At 36.8% G+C, this 19106-nt stretch overlaps 1 protein-coding gene across 2 annotated transcripts in view; it reads right to left on the reverse strand.

Annotated features, from left to right (window-relative positions):
• MICAL-like (protein) overlaps window positions 1-19106 on the reverse strand; it is a 517823-nt gene that overhangs the window by 318690 nt on the left and 180027 nt on the right. The window contains exon 3 of one of the 2 annotated variants that reach the window (XM_073976325.1): window positions 13735-13757. The exons of the other annotated variant lie outside the window; for it this stretch is intronic. The gene's annotated coding sequence lies outside the window, so the exon portion shown is untranslated. The remainder of the gene's footprint in view (window positions 1-13734; window positions 13758-19106) is intronic. 2 annotated transcript variants of the gene reach the window in all.

The following is a 19106-nucleotide window of genomic DNA, read 5'->3' on the forward strand; positions in this document are numbered from 1 at the left end:
CTTGTCGTACCCATAAGTACGAATTTTGAAAACTACTTCCATTCTACTCTCTAACAGTATCCTTAATTCAAAATTTCAGGATTCCAGCTCTTTCCGTTCGCCCAAATCATAATTGTACCAAATTTAGTACCATTTAGAACTTTTCGTACCCCTAAGTACGAATTTTAAAAACTACATCCATTTTACTCTCCAACAGTAGCTTTAGTTCAAAATTTCAGGATTCCAGCTCTATCCGTTCGCCTAAATCCAAATTGTACCAAATTTAGTACCATTTAGTACTTTTCGTGCCCATAAGTACGAGTTTTCAAAACTACTTCCATTCTACCCTCCAACTGCAGCCTTAATTCAAAATTTCAGGATTCCAGCTCTATCCGCTCAACCTAAATCAAAATTGTACTAAATTTAGTACTTGTAGTACCCATAAGTACGAATTTTCAAAATTGCTTCCATTCTAATCTCTAACAGCAGCCTTAATTCAAATTTCAGGATTCCAGCTCTATCCGTTCGCCCAAATCGTAATTATACCAAATTTAGTACCATTTAGTACTTGTCGTACCCATAAGTACGAATTTTGAAAACTACTTCCATTCTACTCTCTAACAGTATCCTTAATTCAAAATTTCAGGATTCCAGCTCTTTCCGTTCGCCCAAATCATAATTGTACCAAATTTAGTACCATTTAGAACTTTTCGTACCCCTAAGTACGAATTTTAAAAACTACATCCATTTTACTCTCCAACAGTAGCTTTAGTTCAAAATTTCAGGATTCCAGCTCTATCCGTTCGCCTAAATCCAAATTGTACCAAATTTAGTACCATTTAGTACTTTTCGTGCCCATAAGTACGAGTTTTCAAAACTACTTCCATTCTACCCTCCAACTGCAGCCTTAATTCAAAATTTCAGGATTCCAGCTCTATCCGCTCAACCTAAATCAAAATTGTACTAAATTTAGTACAATTTAGTACTTGTAGTACCCATAAGTACGAATTTTTAAAACTGCTTCCATTCTACTCTCTAACAGCAGCCTTAATTCAAATTTCAGGATTCCAGCTCCATCCGTTCGCCCAAATCGTAATTATACCAAATTTAGTACCATTTAGTACTTGTCGTACCCATAAGTACGAATTTTGAAAACTACTTCCATTCTACTCTCTAACAGTATCCTTAATTCAAAATTTCAGGATTCCAGCTCTTTCCGTTCGCCCAAATCATAATTGTACCAAATTTAGTACCATTTAGAACTTTTCGTACCCATAAGTACGAATTTTAAAAACTACATCCATTTTACTCTCCAACAGTAGCTTTAGTTCAAAATTTCAGGATTCCAGCTCTATCCGTTCGCCTAAATCCAAATTGTACCAAATTTAGTACCATTTAGTACTTTTCGTGCCCATAAGTACGAGTTTTCAAAACTACTTCCATTCTACCCTCCAACTGCAGCCTTAATTCAAAATTTCAGGATTCCAGCTCTATCCGCTCAACCTAAATCAAAATTGTACTAAATTTAGTACAATTTAGTACTTGTAGTACCCATAAGTACGAATTTTCAAAACTGCTTCCATTCTACTCTCTAACAGCAGCCTTAATTCAAATTTCAGGATTCCAGCTCCATCCGTTCGCCCAAATCGTAATTATACCAAATTTAGTACCATTTAGTACTTGTCGTACCCATAAGTACGAATTTTGAAAACTACTTCCATTCTACTCTCTAACAGTATCCTTAATTCAAAATTTCAGGATTCCAGCTCTTTCCGTTCGCCCAAATCATAATTGTACCAAATTTAGTACCATTTAGAACTTTTCGTACCCATAAGTACGAATTTTAAAAACTACATCCATTTTACTCTCCAACAGTAGCTTTAGTTCAAAATTTCAGGATTCCAGCTCTATCCGTTCGCTTAAATCCAAATTGTACCAAATTTAGTACCATTTAGTACTTTTCGTGCCCATAAGTACGAATTTTCAAAACGAATTTTCAAAACAAAATTTAGTACCTTTTAGTACTTGTCATACCCGTAAGTACGAATTTTCAAAACTGCTTCCATTCTACTCTCTAACAGCAGCCTTAATTCAAATTTCAGGATTCCAGCTCCATCCGTTCGCCCAAATCGTAATTATACCAAATTTAGTACCATTTAGAACTTTTCGTACCCATAAGTACGAATTTTGAAAACTACTTCCATTCTACTCTCTAACAGTATCCTTAATTCAAAATTTCAGGATTCCAGCTCTTTCCGTTCGCCCAAATCATAATTGTACCAAATTTAGTACCATTTAGAACTTTTCGTACCCATAAGTACGAATTTTGAAAACTACTTCCATTCTACTCTCTAACAGTATCCTTAATTCAAAATTTCAGGATTCCAGCTCTTTCCGTTCGCCCAAATCATAATTGTACCAAATTTAGTACCATTTAGAACTTTTCGTACCCATAAATACGAATTTTAAAAACTACATCCATTCTACTCTCCAACAGTAGCCTTAATTCAAAATTTCAGGATTCCAGCTCTTTCCGTTCGCCCAAATCATAATTGTACCAAATTTAGTACTTTTCGTACCCATAAGTACGAATTTTCAAAAATACTTCCATTCTATCCTCCAACGGTAGCCTTAATTCAAAATTTCAGGATTCCAGCTCTATCCGTTCGCCTAAATCATAATTGTACCAAATTTAGTACCATTTAGTACTTTTCGTGCCCATAAGTACGAATTTTCAAAACTACGTCCATTCTACTCTCCAACAGTAGCCTTAATTCAAAATTTCAGGATACCAGCTCTTTCCGTTCGTCCAAATCATAATTGTACCAAATTTAGTACCACTTAGTACTTTTCGTACCCATAAGTACGAATTTTAAAAACTTCATCCATTTTACTCTCCAACAGTAGCTTTAGTTCAAAATTTTAAGATTCCAGCTCTATCCGTTCGCCTAAATCATAATTGTACCAAATTTAGTACCATTTAGTACTTTTCGTACACATGTGTACACTTTTCCTAAACCACCTCCTTATGTCAACCGTTCCTTTTAACCTTGATTCTCACACCAAATTTCAACCTTTAACCTTTATCCGTTCACAAAATACGAATTGGTACCAAATTTAGTACACTTTAGTACTTTTCGTACACTTATAGTTCGAATTTCTAAAAACCCTTTAGCACATCTTTCCTACACTCCATCAGTGACCTTCATTCCAAATTTCAAAGTTCTAGCTCTACCGGTTCAGCAAATACAAACGGTACCATATTTAGTACCTTTTAGTACTTTTCGTACCCTTCCAGTTCGAATTTCCAAAAACCCAGCCTTATCTGACCCCTTCGGACCAAGAGTGATCCACACCCAAAATTTCAGGATTCTAGCTTCAGCCGTTTCGTCTGGGCGTTGATGAATCAATCAGTCAGTCAGTGAATCAGTCACTCTACTCTTTTATTAATATAGATAACACTGTGAACCGAAATTTTGGGGGGTGGAAAATTCCTTTTGGGGATGAAAGCTCTTGGTGAGTATATACAAAACCCAGAAGGACAGATCCGCCGTGAGTCGAACTTTTGAGATATGGCATGATAAATATTTTGCTTGAGACCCTATAAGCCCTCAGATATTAGCGTTATATCTTTGTCCGCTGTTGTTTTAGCTTATTTTTGAGATCACATTTCTTCAGCCAAATCAAATGAGGATTGTTTTCGTAGAGTATTTTGACCTTCTATCTCGCTTCCTTCAATGTCCTTTTCGTCCTTTATTTTAAGAGCCGCCATAAAAGTACCACAAGATGACGTTTTACAGCTTCGAAATGTTCTGCAAAAATGCCGCTCAGAAAATTTTAGGTACGGCTCTCATTGACAACTAATCGATTTTGTCGCCTTTTCATAGTCATTTTTTACATTTACCCCTGTTTGCTCAGAAAAAAACTGTGTTTTGTGTATTTGTATGTTCTGTAACGAATATACAAAAAACAAAATATAGTCTTTTTCTTAACAAAAACAGGGTAAATGCACAAACCGACCACGAAGACGCGACAATATCAATTTGTTGTCAATGAGAGTCGTACCTAAAAGAACATTTCGAAGCTGAAAAACGTCATCTTGTGGTACTTTTATAGCGGCTCTTAAAATAAAGGACGAAAAGGACATTGAAGGAAGCGAGATAGAAGGTAAAAATGATCCACGAAAATAATCCTCATTTGATTTGGCTGAAGAAATGTGATCTCAAAAATATGCTAAAACAACAGCGGACAAACATATAACGCTAATATCTGAGGGCTTATAATGTCTCCAGCAAAATATTCATCACGCCATATCTCAAAAGTTCGACTCACGGCGGATTTGTCCTTCTGGGTTCTGTATATACTCACCAAGAGCTTTCATCCCCAAAAGGAATTTTCCACCCCCAGACTTTGAGCTCCATTTTGTTGCACAGTGTAATTGATAGTAAACATTTCAATTTGAAGGAATCCGATAATTGTTGGAAATATGTATGTTTGACCTTATTTTACTAAAATTAATAACTTTTATTATGTATATTTAATAATATTTAATTTAATATTTTTGCAGTAGCTTTGGATGTAATAAACATGGATTTAATTTTGTTTGGAAATGAATAGTGATCATATGATGCTTACAGCTACCCAAGGCTGTGGTACTTAGTACAGCGATTTTGTGAACCAAATTTTAAAATTAGTGGAATGCGAAGAATTGTATAATTATATTGATATTATTTGCTGCTTGAGTTGTGAAGAGTGAGTAATTCAAATGTATAAAGGTTCCAGGTGCAGAGGTTTGCAGACGAACATGTTATTTCTCTTTTTCAGTGACTACCTCACTCAGGGGTTACCCCCTTTTTTAGCAGAGAGTTTTGTGGTATTGGCTATAGCTCGTAAACGAATGGGCCGATCATCATATATTTTTGTGAGCTTATTAGGTACGTAATAATCTTGCTGTTGAACGAGAGACTTTTAAAAATATCAATAAAAAATATGGTGAACAACGAAAGTCAAAATTCGATTTTTTACAAAAAAATGGGCCGTTTTTGACCATTAATACAATGCTTGTACCAAAATTGATGCACCTACGATAACGCTTTCTATTTTTGGCCACAGTTAATATGCATTCCCGACATAGTGTGAAGTAAGCTACCAGGAAAATTTTTTTCAAAAAATTTAAATTTTTTTCTAAAATATAAAAATGCTCTTTGGGTTTTCATAAAACTCATATAATTCTTATTTAAAATCATATATTAAACAAGTAAAAAATTATCAGACGGACTTGCGGACAGAGATATTCCCTCAGCCTATATGAAGCGAAACTTTCAGCTACATATATAATTTTGTGTCTCTTTTTGGACATTTGAACTTGCCGAAAAAAATGTGGATTAGGACTAAAGTTCAAAATGTTGCGGAGGAGGTACTTGAAGGAATGGACCGACATAGTCAATTATGGAGAAGTTGATCTTAATTTGGGGGTCATATCTTTTCGATTGATATAGCGGCCACTAGTCACTTTAGTGGGTCATAGTATAACTTTGGGACCAGTATGCCAGGAAGCATGGATTTATCCACGGAAAACATAATCTCGCTGTAAACGGGACCACAACGAACAGCATCGTTATACATTTCCCAAATGCTGAACATTTGTGGGGGAGGTACCTAGGAGAGGACCGATATGGACCATTTTAGAATTTAAACTAAATTTGGACAAAATATTAGGAGATAAAAAGTTATACCAAATTGGTTGCCCCGTTAATGATATATCGTGCATACCATTTGGGGGAAATACTGATATTGACCATCTTCGAACTGAAACAAAGTATGGACAAAATACGCTCCAACCACAAAGTGATTTGAGAGCGGGCCTTAAAGTGAATTTATCCGAAATTTTGTGTGGGAGGTACCCAAAATATAGTTCATATTCAAACCTGATCTATATCTGATAGACATATTAGGAAAGTATAGACCAATCGGTCACTCCATTCAAGAGTTATCGTGCGCACAATTGTGCCGAAGATTTTTGAACTTTTGTGGGGGAGCTACCTGAATGAGTGGACCGATATAGCTTATCATCGAACTTAAATTAAATTTGGACAAAATATTACGAAGGCCAAATTTTGGACCGAATCGACAGATCCGTTCGAGAGTTATCTTGCGCTCCAACCACTACAAAAGGTGTCATAGGGGCCTTTTGCACCCTTCCGGCCATTTTCTCACGAAGTATGGACTTGCCCCTAATGAAACTTGTACCGTCGTATGAAGGGGAGTGAGCAGGTCCTAAACTGAACTTATCCAAAAATTTGTGTGGGAGGTACCCGAAGGAGTGGGCCGATTGAGTCTACATTGGAACCTCATCTAAGTCTGGTAGAAATTTCACGATGTGCAAAGATGGACCAAATCGGTTACTCCCTTCAAGAGTTATCATGCCCACAAAATTTCCGAACATTTTGGAACTTTTGTGGGGAAGTTACCAGAAGGAGTGGACCGATATAGCTCATCTTCGAAATTAAACAAAGTTTGGACAAAATATTACGAAAGCCAAAATTTGAACCAAATCGGTTCATCCGTTCGAGAGTTATCGTGCGCACCAGCCAGCCAGCCAGACAGACAGACGGACGGACGGACAGACAGACGGACGGACATGGCTAAATCAACTCCAAATTGTCTGAAACACATTTCGTCCAAACATACTTGGGGTCTAAAACCATTATTTCGACGAGGCACATTTTGCCCGTATGAAAGTGACTAAACCCTTTCTAGCATAAAGGCTGAGGGTATAAAAACAATAACAAACTAAGCGATAATTGCATGATTTTTTAAACAAAAGCACATTAATAACATGGAAAGAATCGTCAGCTCGGCGTATAAATGTGAACATAGAAACAACTTTATTGAGAAAGTGTTTGCAAAACAAGTGAAACCTTCTCCACTGTTATGTGTCGTTGAATTACAACGAAGACAACATAACAAAATGTTGTTGGTAGCTTATTACAGTCATAACCAACCAAACCCTGCCAGTGTTTCTAAAATAGAGCAATAAAAAACGCCATCAATGTTCTATTTGAGAAACACTGGCACCGTTTTTACCTTTTTTATACTCTCAGCATTTATGCTAACACTATACACTTTCATACGGGCAAAATATGCCTCATCGAAATAATTAGACCCCAAGTGTGTTTGGACGAAATCCGTTTCAGACAATTTGGAGTCGATTTAGCAATATCCGTCCGTCTGACTGGCTGGCTGGTGCGCACTCTCGAACGGATTAACCGATTCGAACCAAATTTTGGGTATCGTAATATTTTGACCACGAAAGTTCGAAAATGTTCGGAAAATTTGTGCGCAAGACAACGAAGGGAGTAACCGATTACACGAAGGGAGTAACCGATTTAGTCCATGCTTTGCATATCCTAAAATTTCTACCAGACTTAGATGAGGTTCCAATATGGAATCGGTCCACTCCTTCAGGTACCTCCCACACAAAATTTTGGAAAAGTTTAATTTAGTAACAGCTTTCGAATCGCTTTTGACGACGGTACAAGTTTCATCATGGGCAAGCCCATAATTCCTGACAAAATAGCCTGAAAGTTGTAAAAAACCCCTATGACACCGTGTGTAGTTGTTGGAGCACAAGATAACTTTCGAACGGATCTACCGATTCTGTCCAACATTTGTCTTGCTAATATTTTGTCGAAATTTAGTTTAAGTTCGAAAATAAGCCATATCGGTCAACTCTTTCAGGGGTCTCCCCCACAAAAGTTCAAAAATGTTCGGAAAAAATGTGTGCACGATAACGTTCGAACCGTTCGAACGGATCTACCGATTCTGTCCAACATTTGTCTTGCTAATATTTTGTCCAAATTTAGTTTAAGTTCGAAAATAAGCCATATCGGTCCACTCTTTCAGGGGTCTCCCCCACAAAAGTTCAAAAATGTTCGGAAAAAATGTGTGCACGATAACTCTTGAAATCGATAACTCCGATTTGCTCCTTCTTTACACATCCTAATATATCTACCAGGTATCGATCAGGTTCGAATATGGGCTATATTTATCCACTCCTTCGGGTACCACCCACACAAAATTTCGGATAAATTTACTTTAAGACCTGCGCTCGAATCACTTTGATTTTTGTTGACGCAACTTGCATTCGCTACCACAATTACGATAGTAAAAGTTATTTCAGGGGCAAATCCATACTTCTTGAGAAAACAGCCCGAAAAGTGTAAAAACCCCCTGTGGCACTATATGTAGTGGCTGGAGAGCTCAAACCAAATAGTGCGTTCGTCCACACTTTGGATATCGTACTGTACCATATATGGTACAAAAGCCCTATCTATATCCCAAACAAAATTTTGAGCTTTAATCCAATCCATATTTTTGTCGGTTCATATGCAGAAATTTTTGAAAACCCCCTAAATACAATACAAGTTTTTTTAAAAAAAAAGAGGTTTCAATCCACACAGACTGAGGGTATATCTCTGTCGGCAAAGCCGACTGATCCTTTTTACTTGTTCCATATGTGGGCTACTTTGCCGGTATATCGCTTCCAGGAAATAACATATAGACCAAAAATATTTTTTTTATTTTTATCATACAAAAGTAATGGTCCATTTCACCCGCTAAATTATATCAGATCATCATCCAAAATTGTAGGCATCTTCTTCTAACTGAACTCTTACCTCATGCAAAATGTCGTGGATATTGAGCTATAAAAGATATATGTATATAAAGATATAAGCTGTATATTAAAAATTTTCACAATTTTCACACAAAAGTTGTGGTCCATTTAGCCATCTCAAATTGCAAGCTTCTTCTTTGTCATATATTCTTACCTTATTTAAAATTTCGCGTTGATCGGACTATTATTGCGACCTACAGAGCCGCTACAAAATTGGATAAATATTATGTTGTTGGTCCATTTCACCCGCTAAATATTTCACGATCATCACCAATGAAAATAGGGATCTATTCTGGTCTGATCCCGACATCCATAATTGACGATCGGTCCATAATTGCGGCCTGGAGTTTGATTACAATTTATAATGGACAGACGGACGGAATAGAAGGGAAGGGTGACGTAGGGGATGAATGATACCAAGCAACGGTCTTGACCGGCTTTAACATGGCAAAGCCCAGGATTTATCTTGGTCCCTCTTTCATCTCAAGTGGACACTGACCTCCCCGTGGTGTCACCTGGGGAACTGTCTTTAAAACCCGTTTAAGGTAGTGCGCTAACATGTTCCGCGCGTTTACCCATAAAAACGTTAAAAACTTGGGTTTGGGGGTCGGGTTAGTAACCCTCCCCTAGAAAAAACATCCTACTATGAAAAAACTAAAGAAAATTAAAATCATTCTAGGCGATTTTAATGCCAAAATTGGAAAATAGAATATCTTTGGCCCAACAGTCGGGAAATTCAGTCTCCACAGTGAAACATCTGACAATGGTATGAGGCTGATAGACTTTGCAGCTGCAAAAAATATGGTAGTTAGCAGTATCATCTCGATATTTATAAGGGCACCTGGCTGTCTCCAGATCAAAGAACAAGTAATCAAATTGATCATGTTGTAATAGATGAAAGACATTCATCCAGCGTGTTGGATGTACGATCGTTCCGGGGCGCAAACATTGATTCGGACCACTACCTTGTTGCAGCAAAGGTACGTACCCGTCTAAACGTTGCAAATAAAGCACGAACAGACACAACGCGGAAGTTGGAAATCAATAGGCTGCAAACACAACAGATAGCCATAGCATATTCCACTCAACTAGCCCAATTGCTTAACGCGAGCACTCCTTGTCCCGATAACATAACAACACAATGGCAACATATTGCCCACTCCATGCAAACAGCCGCAAAATCCATACTTGGATTCCAGAGACCTCCACAAAGGAATTCATGGTATGACCAGGAGTGTCGTGCTTCCACCGAAGAGAAAAATGCGGCATATAGAGCTACTTTACAATCAGTAGCAACGCGTAGCGCACGAGAGAGATATCGGGAGAAAAGGAGAGAACAGAAACGTCTTTTCCGCAAGAAAAAGAGAGAAATGGAAAAGCGGGAGTGTGAAAAAATCGAGATGTACAGGAGCCAGAATGAAGTCCGAAAATTCTACCAAAGAGTGAAACATCAAACAGATGGATTTGGTACAGGCACATCCTCCTGTAGAGACCAGCAAGTGAATCTGGTAACAGATACAGATAGCGTGCTCAGGATATGGAAGGAACATTTCTCCAATCTGCTGGTATCCAATAGTAGCGAAGACGATGATACCACAGACCCAATCCCAGAAGATGGTATAGAATGTATACCGCCCGGCCAAGATGAGGTAAAAACAGCAATCAACCGGCTAAAGAATAATAAGGCAGCAGGAACCGATGGCTTACCAGTCGAGCTATTTAAAACCGGAGGCCACGCGCTGATAAGGTGTATGCATCAGCTAGTTAGCACCATCTGGCAGAAAGAAGGCGTGCCCGACGATTGGAACCTGAGCATCCTATGTCCCGTCCACAAGAAAGGAGATAAGACTGTATGCTCCAACTATAGGGGCATAAGTCTTCTCCCTATTGCCTATAAGATAGTGTCAGGGATATTGTGCGAACGACTAAAGCCAATGGTCAACGAAATAACTGAACAATACCAATGTGGCTTTAGACCTGGCAAGTCCACCATTGACCAGATTGTTACCCTGCGGCAAATCCTAGAGAAGACCCAAGAGATGCAGATCGACACATTTCACCTTTTTGTCCATTATAAAGCAACATTCGATAGTCCCCTCTGATCAAAGGTATTCCACGCAATGTCTGAATTTGGTATCCCCGCAAAGCTCATCCGGCTTTGTAAGATGACTTTAACTGATACTAGGTCCTCAGTTAAAATTGGAAAGAACCTCTCCGAAGAATTTTGTACCAAAAGAGTTTTCAGACAAGGAGACAGCCTTTCGTGTGACCTATTCAACATTTTGCTGGAAAAGGTAATACGAGATGCAAATGTCAAAAGAAATGCACAATTTACACCAATAGCCACATGTTACTTACCTATGCTGATGGCATAGACATCATGGGACGATCAGTAAAGGAAGTAACTGATACCTTTAGGAAGGTCGAAGCAGAATCTGCGAAAGTGGGTCTGGCGGTAAACGGCGAAAAGACCAAATTGATGGTGTCGACGCGCATAGAGCTCGGATCAACTGTGGAAGTTTATACCTACAATTTTGATGCAGTTAAAGACTTCGTCTACCTCGGCACTGCAATAAACACAACAAACAACATCAGTTGTGAAATAAGTAAGCAATTTAAAAACAAAGCCACATCTCGTCAAACAAAAATAACACTATACAAAACGTTGATACTACCCGTGCTAATGTATGGCTCCGAAGCATGGGTACTTGCGCAAGCAGATAAGGCAGTGCTTGGTGTGTTTGAGAGGAAAATTCTTCGAAAGATCTACGGGCCGATTTGCGTTGACAGTGAATATCGACGTCGTATGAACCACGAGCTATATAAGCTATACAAAAACATGCATATAGTTAAACGTATCGAGATGCAACGATTGCGTTGGCTAGGCCATATCATGAGATGATGAACCCGCTAAAAAGGCGTATGAATACATGCCACATGGCGGTGCACGCAGAATCGGCAGGCTTAAGCTGCGATGGAGCATACAAGTGGATGAAGAAATGAAAAGGCGCGGTATTCCAAAAAGTCAAGAGAAAAACAGAGAGGAATGGAGATATTTTCTTAGTTCGGTCTATGGAACAAATGTTCTGTAATGGGCCAACTAAGTAAGAAAGTAAGACGGACGGAAACAAATCTCAAAATCGCTTTAACTCGTCGATATATGAGACGCTCAGCGCCAAAACGGCCTAACCCACATAGAAATGGTTCTGAGAAAAACGAAGTTGAAAGAAAACAAGTTTTTAAAATATTGTTATAATTTTTTTATTAATCATAAATACATATTAGTTGTAATATTTGTTTTAGGTTAATCATTAGGTATTAGTTTACATAAATAAAGACTGTTTTAATCAGTTAATAACAAAATTGAAGTGGCTTAGGCCGTTTTGGCATCCATTTAAAAAAAAAATATATTGATAGGAACTGAGGGTTAGGCCATTTTGTCTCCATTTATTAAAACAAAAGGTCTGCAGATGAATAATAAAAATAACTGTGAGCGTTTTAATTGATACATATTAATAACGATTATTGGTCTTCTTCCTGAATATCTTCATCTTCGGCTCTCGAATTTGTTTTTAAATTATTATAAAATGCATGATTTACCCTTTGAACAAAAAAACAAAAAAAAAACATTGTTCCACAACATCCCATACGGGACAAGGGAGACTTCTCTCATATCAATGAGTGCACCCCGATTCATATTTAGCTCAATGATATGGGACCTACTGTTTATCGCCGAGTCCGAACGGCGTGTCTTAAGACACCACTTGTGGAGAAGTTTTTCAAGGCTGAAATACTCAGGAAATGTCGCCAACATTACTGAGGGGTATTTTGCCACCGTTGAAAATGTTTGATGTTGCTTGGCCGGGGAATCGAACCCCCGACCTTCTGCGTGCAAGGCGGGTGTGCATACCATTGCACCACGGTAGCACCCTATTTACCCTTTGAGTTTCTGTAAATCCTTAAACTTTGCAGCTTTAATGAATCTTCCTTGCGGATAAAGCGGTCCCAATTCAAAATTTACGTACTTGCTGGAGTTCCTTTTTGAAATATTAACTTCTTGAAATAAAACATTTATGTTGTTTGCATCTTTGTATTGAATTATAAATGGCTTTGCATTTTGAAATCGAAGGCACTGAATCTTAAGCCATTCAAGTTTTGAAGTCTTGTCTTCGGAGATTTTTCTGTTTGATACTAGGTTCTCAATTGAGGATATGCTTTTTTTCATCTGTCGTCATCTTTACCAAGTGACATGGTTCCCTTTTTGCCGTGAGGATTACACGATTCCAAATCATCAGGCATAAAAGTGCCTTATAATATTTTTTCCTTTTCAATGAGACCAAAATCTTGATCGTATGGTAGGCATGAATGGCCAGACACTAAAAATTTGTGGTCTATCCGTTCCACACAGAAGGCCGAATTATTGACCATGTATGTGCAAATAGTGTTCATTCTTATGTTACGGTTTTGGTCACCACATTGATCGCGATACATTATTAACTTTTTACATTCTACATTGACGCCAGGGCGTAAGTCAACTTTATTACATAGCCTTTGGTTTTTACTTACATATTCTTCTTGATAATAAATTTTTATATTATTTTCCAAATATACTCCTGACTGAAACGTAACATGCGTTTTTGGCCGAACCCACACGTATTTTTTATTTCCCGTATTCGATTTTGCCTATGTGGCTTAGGCCATTTTGGCGTCCACATTTTTTCAAACTTTCAGTAAAGGAGAAACAGTTTACGGCATGTAGAATAACATAGGGTTAACCTATGCAATTGGGGATTTTTTTAGTATATATTACAAAAGGTTCCGGTTCGTCCAGCATAGTCAGTTTGATTTTTTTGAAAATGTGGGTTAGGCCGTTTTGGCGCTGAGCGCCTCATATGTAGATTGGTATACCACATTGGGGTTCTCCGACGAATATTTCGCGGTGTTTCATGAATTTTTAACAAAACAAACTAATAATACCCTCTCCACATAGTGGTGTAGGGTATAATTACGAAAACCTATCTTATAAACAATTTTCACAGCTATCAGATTTTCTCTAGTCAGATTTCGATTAGACTTACCTTTTCAAGCAAATCGTGAAAACCTAAAAAAACAAGAAAAAGTATCAGTCGACTCAGCCTGTGTGGATTGAAATACGTTTTTTTTAAAAAAAACTTACGTATTTAGGGGGGTTTTCAAAACAATATGGACAGGATTAAAGCGCAACAATTTTCGGGGATATCGATAGATAGGACTTTTTTTAAACTGAGTTTCGTCAATATTTAGAGTACCATTTAAGCGAATATTTTCGAACTTTTGTGAGGGAGGTATCGGAAGCTCCACTCCTTCCACCTTCGAATTTCATCGACGACGGAGTGGGCAAATATAGTCCATATTCGAACCTGACCTATACCTGGTAGATATATTAGGATGTGTAAAGTATTGACCAAATCTGTCACTCTCATCAAGAGTTATCGTATGCACAATTTTTCCGAACTTTTGTGGGGGAGGCACCTGAAGGAGTGGACCGATATGGCTTATCTTCGACCTTGAATTAAGTTTGCACAAAATATTACGAAGGCCACATTTTGGACCGAAACGGCAGATCCGTTTGAGAGTTATCTTACGCTCCAACCACTAACTAAAATTTTTGAACTTTTGTGGGGGAGGTACCTGAAGGAGTGAACCAATATGGCTTATCTTCTAACTTAACTAAGTTTGGACAAAATATTGCGAAAGCCAAATTTTGGACCAAATCTGTTCATCCGTTCGAGATTTATCGTGCGCACCAGCCAGCCAGACAGACGGACAGACATTGCTAAATCGACTCCAAATTGTCTGAAACGGATTTCGTCCAAACATACTTGAGGTCTAAAACCATTATTTCGAGGAGGCATATTTTGCCCGTATGCAAGTTAGCATAAATGCTGAGAGTATAGAAATGTGACCTGAACTTCCATATCTCAAAAATGGTAAAACCTAGGAACAAATCGTAACGGTCAGTCCTCTGGAGAAGTTTCTTTAGACCCACTTCGATAGGACTTGAGGTTTTCAAGCAAAATTGCGAAAACCTAAAATATACCTATAAATGTGAACTTTGACCGCGATTTATTTAAAATTATATCCATCGATTTTTTCTTGTTTTTGGATTTTTCTTATCTATGAACATTGCTGTTTCAGAGTCCGCGAAAGAATCCTTGGTGTAAGCGCTGTTCATTCAAAGTTAGTTAAAGTGCACCCCTCATGACATTGTTTTAAAGGGGACCATGCAGTCAGTACATTGCCCCAATTTGAAATTCTATATCTCAAAAATGGTAAAACCTACGAAAATACCATTGAGGTCATTTTTTAAATCCCATTTCGATAGTGCTTGCGGTTTCCAAGCAAAATCCTGAAAACCTAAAAAAGCCCTAAAAATGTGAATTTTTGATTTATTTAAAATCCCTCCGGCGTTTTTTTTTGTTTTTTTTTTTATTTTTCTCATCTATGAACATTGTAGTTTCAGAAACCGCCAAAACTTCCCAGGTGGAAGCACCTTTCATTTAAATATAGCTAAACACGCTCCGTGTAACTGATGTGCTTACTGACCTATTTATCAATACAGGGAACAGATGAAGTTGGTGACAACTCAAACTATAGTCTTCCCTATCTCCGCCCGTAGCTAATCAATTTCATTTCCACTGTAAAATATTTTGTTGGTATTCATATGTTTGAATACAACAAAATATGGACTTTAGGTGAAATAAACGCATAAAGATTTAATATTATGTACTTTTAGCAACAGGATCTCTCCTTACTGCATTTAGGGCTGAGGGTATTTAACAGTCGACAGAACCGAACGATTCTTTTTTCTTTTTCCACGGAAAGATCAGTGTTCCCTTCGCTCCACTTTCATAATCAGCCCGATTTGTTTGTGTTAAATAACATAATTAATGTATATAGCCAAGGAGACAGAAGCTTTAAGGCGTCCTAGGTCCTACTGCTTGAAGTCAACGTACATTTGCTATGATTTCCAGTTGCATTCAAAATAAGAAGCATTATTCAGTTGCTTTTACTGAATGCGTTCATTACTCTTGACTTTTGCCTTGATCCATTTAAAATAGGAATCATTAGTTAAAGCCAACTAAACCTTTACTTAAAATGAAACCTATAAATTTTCCATTCCAATATTAAAATAAAAACCTTAAGCAATTTGAAATTGTTAGTTGTAAGAAATCAATAACAAATAGAAAGTTTACTTTTCTCGCTTAAGGCATTCTAATTTCGAGTTGCTATCACCAAAGCAACTGAAAAGCCATTAAAAACAAATCAAAATGAAGTTACGAAATCAAGATTAACTAATTTCTAAAGATTGTAAATTTTAATTGGAGTTATCGATGCTATGAATAGGTTTTCTATTACAATGCCAGTCAATATAGCATGTCTGAAGACAACACTTGTAGTAAGTAGCGTGATCAAAATTATGTTATTCAAATTACTGAAATAATTACTAAATTACTCTAATTCTTAAGAACACACAATATATACGAAAATTGTAAGCCTTCTGGGAAAGACATGTGAGAACTGAACTAAAATAAAACTATAAAAAAACATCAAAAGATTTGTTCAACATCTAGTTAAAGCTATCATTAAACCATCTGCGGAAAATTTTATACAAATGTAAATTTTATTTTTATAGACATTGATATTAAAAAAATTAGTAAAAAATATTTTATATTTCCCATCACCATGGCTAATATTAATGATAACGACGCAACTTATATTTATAATGCCAATGATAATGTTGATTTTTCATATTTTATATAAGCCTTGGTTGGTGGCATTCATTGTCGTTTCAAATGATATGATCGTATCGCGAATGGAATAGAAACGTCATAAAAATTGGCAAACAATAAAATAATTGGCAGGTGGTGAAGTGCAAACTAAGTAAAAGATACTCTTGCTTTTGCGTTCGCCGTGCCGTTTGATGATGGTTTGAAGTTAATTGGCCATGAAATAAAGAAAAAAAAAATATGAAACGAAGTTGAATAATAATAAAAAATGAAAGTATAGCTAATTTTTTGACCAATGCTGCCTATTATGTGTTCGTTTCTTTTATTTCTTCTTGTGAAAAGGAGTGTAATAAAAATATGATTATAGTAAAAAAATTATGATTGCATAAGACAACGAAACTTACAACACTTTTTGTGGTAGGACTAATCAAAATATCTATAATAAAGTAGTCATCGACAAAAAATAATTATGTTGGGAAGTTTTTAATGATTTTCACGAGTAAACGAAACAACAGGAAATAACTTCTAAAAGTACCAAAGCCGAACTTGTAACTTGTAATAGTTGTGTTCCTTTACTTATCTGAGGTTACCATTTGTTACCATTTTTAACCTGCAAAGCGTTCCTTAACCCCAAAAATTACTAAAACTGGAAGCAATTTTTAAGAGAGGAGAGAGAGAGAAAAATTGCTTTCTCTTCTACCACAGGCTATCAGGTAAAAAATGGTACAACTGATTTTTCGTCATTTTGTGACGATTATTTGACAATGATGAAAAATTAATAAAAACAAAAGAAAAAATCGAACGTGGACAAAACAAAATTAAAAAATTGAATTTTTATGTTTCTTTTTGACATTGATAATAGATGTACCATTTTTCGTTCCTTTACTTTTCTGGTAAAACTGTTCATGAGAGAGCAATTTTAACAGTTTTCTCATTTACCACTGTTACCATTAAAAAAGGAAAGGAACAAAGCTAAATGAAGGATTTTATTTTTGTCGACTGTGTGAAATAATAAGATCCTTACTTACTTAGTTGGAAGCCGAACTAAGAAAAGATTTCCATTCCTCTCTGTTTGTTGCTTTGCTTTTTGGAATACCGCGTCTTTCCTTCTCTTCTTACACTTGGTTGCTCCATTGAAGCCTTGGTCTGCCAGTTCTACGTGTACCGCCATGTGACCCGTATTTATACGCCTTTTTAGCGGATTTCTCATCGTTGTTTCTTATGACATGGCCTAGCCAACGCAATCGCTGTATCTCGATACGTTTAACTATACTGATGTCGTTGTATAGCAGATACAGCTCGTGGTTCATAATAATAACAGTTTTTCCACAAACATCTACACGCAGAGAAAAAATATTTTTCGCTTTTGTTGGAACAAAAATATATGTTTTGGTTCCAAAAATGTATTTGTTTTGTTCAAACATTGTAATCCAAATCCAAAAATACCATCTTTTGTTCCAAACATAGAAAACAAAAACAACTTTCGAATTTTCGCAATATTGTTAAAATCGTTAACAATACCGATTGTAGGAACTATCATAATCTAATTTTGTTTACAAAAAGTATTGTCAATACAGAAAACCAGCCCAGAAATTTTTGATTTGAGTGCATATACTTCTCATATACACTTTTCGCATAACTTGGATATAAATGTCGCGTATAATATTGCAATCATTGATGAACACAATACATGGTTTGCTGCATTGGCTGACAACAAAGACAAACAAAAAGCCACAAGAACCCACCACAACATAAGGAATAATTAAACACTATAACAAACATGAAAAGGAAAGAAGAATGAAACAAAACAGAAACAAATAAAAACAAGAGTCTCACAAGTACATACACACAAAAACAAAGGTAAAGGCAGCATGTCATACAAACACACCACAACTCACCAAAATTGTTTTTTCAACACGGCATCGAATAGCGAGAGAAGAGAAACAAATTTTCGAAGAAAAGAGAGAAATATTGTTCAGTTGACACAAACTATTTTTGGATTTACAATACTACATGAGGAATCCAACAATATGTTAACAATACATATTTTGCTCTTGGAATATTGTTGGATCAAACATATTTTTTTCTCTGCGTGTAAAATCGACTTCGTATGAAGTCTCCCTTCATACGAAGTCGATTTTTACCGTCAACGCAGTTTGGCCCGTAGATGTTTCGAAAAAATTTTCTCTCAAACACACCAGGCACTGCCTTATCTGCTTGCGCAAGTACCCAGGCTTCGGAACCGTACATAAGCACAGGTAGTATTAGTGTTTTGTTAAGCGTCGACACCATAAATTAGGCCTTCTCGCTGTTTACCGCCAGACCCAAATTAGCAGAATCTCCTTCGACCTTCTTAAAGGTATCTGTTACTTATTTTACTGATCGGCGGCATACGCAAGTAACATGTAGCTATTGGTGTAATTTGTGCCATTTATTTAGTATCTCTATAACCTTTTCCAGCAGAATGTTGAATAAGTCACACGAAAGGCTGTCTCCTTGTCTGAAACCTCGTTTGGTACTAATCTCTTCGGAGAGGTTTTTTCCTATTTTAACTGAGGATCGAGGGTCAGTTAAAGTCATTTTACAAAGTCGAATGAGCTTTGCGGGGATACCAAATTCAGATATGTATACCTTTGAACGTAGGGGCCTGTCGTAGTCTGCTTTGTAATCGAAAATAAAAA

This window comes from Musca autumnalis, unplaced genomic scaffold (assembly GCF_047663935.1).
Source record: "Musca autumnalis isolate F117 unplaced genomic scaffold, ASM4766393v1 scaffold_3, whole genome shotgun sequence".
In the NCBI taxonomy this organism is placed as follows: Eukaryota; Metazoa; Arthropoda; class Insecta; order Diptera; family Muscidae; genus Musca; species Musca autumnalis.